The following is a 5,643-nucleotide window of genomic DNA, read 5'->3' on the forward strand; positions in this document are numbered from 1 at the left end:
GGGGGCTGAGGTGATGGCAGGAGGTCTGTGGGTGTCGCTGGGTGTCTCTGGGCTGAGGCAATGGCGGGAGGGCTGTGGGTGTCTCTGGGCTGAGGCCGTGGCAGGAGGGCTGTGGGTGTCTCTGGGCTGAGGCACAGCTTGGAGCATGGCGCAGGTGCAGTTGGGCAGCTTTTGCTTTGTGGACATGGCTGCACAGCCCAGCCAATGTATATTTGTGACTCTCCCCTGCCCTCCTTTTTGAAAGTGTTTGCTTTAAAGTCTCAACAAGACCAATTCAATTCCCTTAATGTGCTTTTGGCCATCTCCTATTCTCCAGCTCTGTGGAGGAGTTGGGGAGGTTCTGGCCCCTGCACCTGTGTCAGGCAGGCTGTGAGATGAGGCTGAACTTGCAATCCCCCTCCCCATGCTTCTCTTTGCAGGGGCCTCGCTGAGGAGCTGTAGGGTTGAACAGAGATAGAATAGCACAAACTGGGGTTTTGGATGCAAGAAGGAGGGGTAAAAGGACTCCCAAACTTGCACATAAGTAAAACAGGTCGTAATTCTGCCTTGGAAACACCGTGGTAGTCTCTGGAGAGATTCCTGAGCAGCAAGCTCCCGCTTTGGAGCACAGTGCTGGGCTTTGCAAACCCCTGGTCTCTTTCTGCTTTGCAGCCTGTAGCAGCCAAATAAGAGCCTCAGTTGACAAAGCTTGTTGCTTTTAGCACAGGAAAATTCTAAGCTTAAACCAAAACATGTATAATAAATGTTAAGAGCACCAATTCCACTGCTTATGCCATCATAAAGAAACTACTAAAAGAAAGAAAAGCAGGAAAATGGCTTAGTTGCTCACTTAATTGTGGAAGCTTTATTATGTCCTGCTGTGCTGATGATAAAGGCCTATTACCAAGGCTGAATCCCAATTAGATCAGGTATGTTCTATGTCATTATAGTCTCAAGCATCAGCTGTTCCAATAGTGCAACAAACTATTTGGGATAAGCAGCCCAGTTGAGGGTTTGCCCATGTAGAGGCATAGACTCTGTTGATTTGGCCACCACTTTTTGTCAGCAAGGCACAGTTACATGGCTCTTGTGTATGCAAAGGTGTGGACAGATGGCTTGGAGATTATTAAACTGGGTGAAAACTGGCTCTGTTTCCCCTTTTCCTGCTTCCTTCTCCTGGTCATTAGTCAAATGACTGAAATGTGTTTTAAATAAATACCTACAAACCACCTGTGTCTTTCATTTGCTTCCTAGAAAGAAGAGAACAACACTCCTACTTGTTACTTCTGTGATGAAAATGGCAGGACAGCTATAGATCTGCAGCAAACTCCAAGCTGTGTGGCAGCTACAGGTAAGCTCAGAAATTAAGCTGTTACTATGAAAAGCACAAAGCTTGGAAGCAATTTATTCCTGGTGTTGTTTGCTGCTCATGTTGACTACTGGAAAGTAAATTCAGTTTAATGCTGTGCTCAGACACAGTCTTTTCCATAAACTAAGTGTTCTGCAGGTTCACTGAATGGAATGGAGTCTGTGTTTCGGAGGTATGAGGAGGCTGGATGAGCAGGTGTGGGAGGTGGAGTTAAGAGGCTCTGCCACCCTGGAAAGCATTGGAGCTGGGTTACACTTATGAGATGCTAGGCTTGAAAGAAGTTCTCAGTGTGCCTTGCCTTTCCTTTGCAGCAGATGGGACTTGAAGTCTAAGGCCTTGGATTATTAATTCCTGCTCTTTGTTGTTCCAAAGAAATGGTGGTCCTCCTGTAGCCTTTGCAGTGAGTCTGAGAGAGCACAGACCTGTTCTAGGCCCAAATATGGACATAGTTGTTGAGTATTAATGTCTAATTATTAAAGCTGGTTTTCAGAATGAGCTTTTCTTTTAATATGAAATATATATTTATGTGCTTTTCTGAACTGTTGTCTCAGGCTTTGCACAGATTCCAGAAGACTGTATTGAATGTTGGTAAGTACATACTAAAGAGGATGTGGTTAAGTTCATATTTTGAAATAGCTTTTCCACCACAAGGATTAGTATCTACTGCCTTCCTTTTAATTTATGCCTTTTATTTTTAGTATCAACTTCTGACAGTGTCTGTGGAATATATTTGTAAATATATTTGCCAAAGCTATATATTGGATGATTCCTCTGTTTCTAGCATATCTGAAATGACCACATACAGAATGTAATTAAAAATTAGCATGATACACGACTTGCATGCTCCTATCAGCTTTTAAGCATCATACTAGGAAATACTTTTTTCAGTTTTATTATGTCTTTTATTTAAATTATTAATAAATTACTAATTAGTAATTTATTTAAATTATTATTTTAATTGACATGAGGAAAATAAGCATATGTACTAAAGGGGACTGGCTAAAACTATTTGTTTTTGTTAGAATATTATGAAAGATTTTCACACTAGCAGCCATTACAAAACTCAACCAATCCAATAGCATGGGGAAGCCTGTGGTTTTCAAGTAGCTGGGGTGTGTGGAAAGGAAAAGATTATAGAAGAGGCTTGCGGGAAATAAATGAGGAGTGGAAAAGAGGTTGATTTTTCTGTATGGTGTATTGACTGGTTGACAATGTAGACCATATATATTTCTCTGTCCTCCTGTGACTGGTTAGGATTAAGCTAAAGATATCTTGGAAAAGAAGGAAGATGTCTTAGATTCCCAAACATGATGAGTTTCCTGCTGGTGATTATCATATACCTCCCTTTGTAGAGTGCTAAGTCTTTGATTTAATTTCCTCTACAGAGAAATGGAACATGACTGAAGCAGAGATTTACGCTATGGCCGCTTTCAGAAGGTCCATGAGCCTTCAGCAATGCCCTACACAAACACAACACAAATGCTAACGTGTTTCTTGAGATAATGCTTCACCAGTGTAATGTTAATTTCTGAACTTGTATCATTACTGAAAACACTTGGAAAAAAAATCTTTTTCTGTAAGTTTTCTGCTGATGATTTTAGCTGAATCTGCTTTACCATACAAACACGTTCTTATTACACACTCTGTGGAAGTAAAGCACTCCGTAATAACAAAAAAATAGCAGGACACAAGGGGATATCATACTGTCCTTTCCTTCTTCCTTTCATTTGATCTTTCTGCCATCTTGGTAGGAGGTCTCCTTTTTATGTGTATTTCTTAGTACTTAGGAACTGAACGTAACTTCTGTCTGTTTATGGGTTTTGCAGCTTTTGGAAGATGACACTTTCCCGCTGCACTGAATCCTTTGCTATTCTGCGTGAATGGTGTACAGAGTGTTGGAGTGTATATATTATTTTTCACCAGAAATAAGTTCTATTTCATGAAAGTGGAGAATTACAGAGAAAATTTGCTGACTACTAGTGCAACTTAGGCAGATGTGTAACAGGACAGTACCATGATTATGTGCTTTGAAATATTTAATTTTCTCTCTATAACCCTCTTCTTAACTCTGCTAAAATTCAGCCTGTCAGTGTTGGTACTCTGTCTTGTTGTTAGCCCTTCCAAGTGTGTTTGGTAAACTGCTGAGCTGAATGCATTTAGGAGGGTGGACACAATGCTGGTGTCATTGCAGTCTGTGATAGAATGAAAATTGCTTTTGGAGCAGAATGCTCAGTGTTTCTATGGAGGCCCCTGTGGAATCAGGAGTGGGCAGATGCTCTAGTGGGCATGTACCCTACATCATGCTTTAGGGATGCTCACATAGATGAGGCTGCCATAGTGTGAGGGTTACTGCTACAGGCAGCAGTCCCCTCCAGTGCTGTGAGCCCTGCTTTGTTTGGAAAGAGGTAGAAGAGAGGAGATGGAGATGCAGAATCTGCCATTCACTCCCAGGCTTTCCTGTCTTCAAGGAGCCATCAGAGCATCATACACATTACTTTCAGGTATTGCCAGTACACCAACCTTAGAGAGGGTGGGTGTCTCATTGGAAACACATCACTTTCTCTTTTCAAAGATCTCTCTCCAAGACTTGTGAACTCTATGCTTCTGTCCTCACCAAGGAACTGCAGAAATACCCAACTGTGCAACCCCCTTTTCCTCTCCATATTCTTGGGAGAATGATGAACAAGAAATTCCAATAAAGCTGCTCTTGTGCTTAGGAAGTCAGGCTGTAGCTGTCCGGATGTATCTGTGAGACCAAAGTGCTAAATGAAGAGTCACACTCCTGGGACTTCTGTTTCTCCCTGTTAACCTTTCAGCCTGGTAAACTTATACTTGGAAGAGCCCTGCTTTTTCACTGGGAGACTGTGGTGTGCAGAATGGAAACTTTTAAATGTTAGAATAGTCATTCCACAGACTTTCACTGAGCTATGAATCGTTTCCCTAAGTCAAGAGGCTTCTCCCAATTCTTCTCTCTCTCCCCCAGCACAACAGAGCTATTTGCTTCAGTAAATCCCTTGACTGCATTGTCTGTTGTGTGGCCCCTACTGCACCACACCCAAACTGTTCAAGATCTTACATGAATATTCTTCATGCTGCTTACAACAGTTAGAGAAGTGATACTTACGGAGAAAATATTAAAGCAACTGAGGCTTATAGAGCACACTGAAGGAGCATTGCCAGCGCTGTCCTGGACCCCCAGATGGGATGTCCTAGAAGCTGCAGCTGCTTTCCCATCTTACCTTAACTCTCTGAACAAGGGTGGAGAGGAAGCAAGAAGAGAGAGACATTTCCACAGCGATTGCAACATGTAGTGATAGGCAAATTCCCTCTCCCTGCCCTGTGACAAGCATGGTGTAGGTCATAAAGTGCTGCAATCCTTATCGGGGCTTTTCAGGCCGTTTTTAAAAATAATTTCATCTTTGCTGTCACGTCTTCCTCCCTCGCTGAACAGGGACTGACTAATTAGCAGTGGTTCAGTGGCAGATGCTATTGTGAAAAGGGTTTGATGGTGATCTAACTGGAAATAAAATTGTCTTAAAGGTCCAGGCAGACATTTTCTAACTTCTCTGTGATACAGGCTCTGTTGGCTGGTGCATGAAACCAGCCCACACGGTCATGAAGGATGAACCCTTTTGCATGCAAATGGCTGGTCCTCTTCCAAGATGATACCTGTGGCCTGCTAGTTGCATCCTGCACTACTCCTCACTGGTGTATTAAAAGCAACAATGGTCTTGACTGATCTACCTACTCACATTTTCTACCAGGAGAATAAAATGCCAGAGTTGATGGTAGTTAGTTACCTGTGTCACTCCTCTAAACACAGTTAGAAGCAATGAACATTGGTTGTTTTCTTCTCAGTCTGAAATCACATTAACATTAGTCATGTAAAAAGCTATACTGTTTTGAAATAAATATTTATCAACATATCCTATTGTGGTTTATTTTTAGTCTGCTGATATGTTTGACTACTATCTCATATGACCATGACATTTGTAAACAGAGCAGGGAGGGTGTGTCACTGCCCTTTAGGTTGGTATTTTTGTGGTAATTGTTATCAGATCATGATATTCACATATCAAACCCTAAACTCTAATTTTAACAATGCAGACAGGAGAGCTATAGCTTGAGTTCTTGTGGTTATCTGCTCTTCCAGCTGTTTTTAGTTTGTTTTGCAGAGGAATGATTCAAGTGTGTAAATGTAGAGGAGTAATGCCATTTGAGGTGCCTGAACTTTAGCTATTGCTATAGAGGAGCAGTGGCCTCCCAAGTGCCCTGTGCCATGGTCTTAGCCCAGT

At 42.1% G+C, this 5,643-nt stretch overlaps 1 long non-coding RNA gene across 2 annotated transcripts in view; it reads left to right on the forward strand.

Annotated features, from left to right (window-relative positions):
* LOC108449637 overlaps nt 1–5,274 on the forward strand; it is a 77,906-nt gene extending 72,632 nt beyond the window's left edge. The window contains exons 11-13 of one of the 2 annotated variants that reach the window (XR_001865877.1): nt 1,234–1,330; nt 1,900–1,936; nt 2,734–5,274. This is a non-coding gene — a long non-coding RNA (uncharacterized LOC108449637). The remainder of the gene's footprint in view (nt 1–1,233; nt 1,331–1,899; nt 1,937–2,733) is intronic. The other variant, XR_001865881.1, reaches the window with a different exon arrangement.
* The last annotated feature ends 369 nt before the right edge of the window (nt 5,275–5,643 follow it).

Source organism: Corvus brachyrhynchos, unplaced genomic scaffold, assembly GCF_000691975.1.
Source record: "Corvus brachyrhynchos isolate BGI_N302 unplaced genomic scaffold, ASM69197v1 scaffold279, whole genome shotgun sequence".
Classification (NCBI taxonomy): domain Eukaryota; kingdom Metazoa; phylum Chordata; class Aves; order Passeriformes; family Corvidae; genus Corvus; species Corvus brachyrhynchos.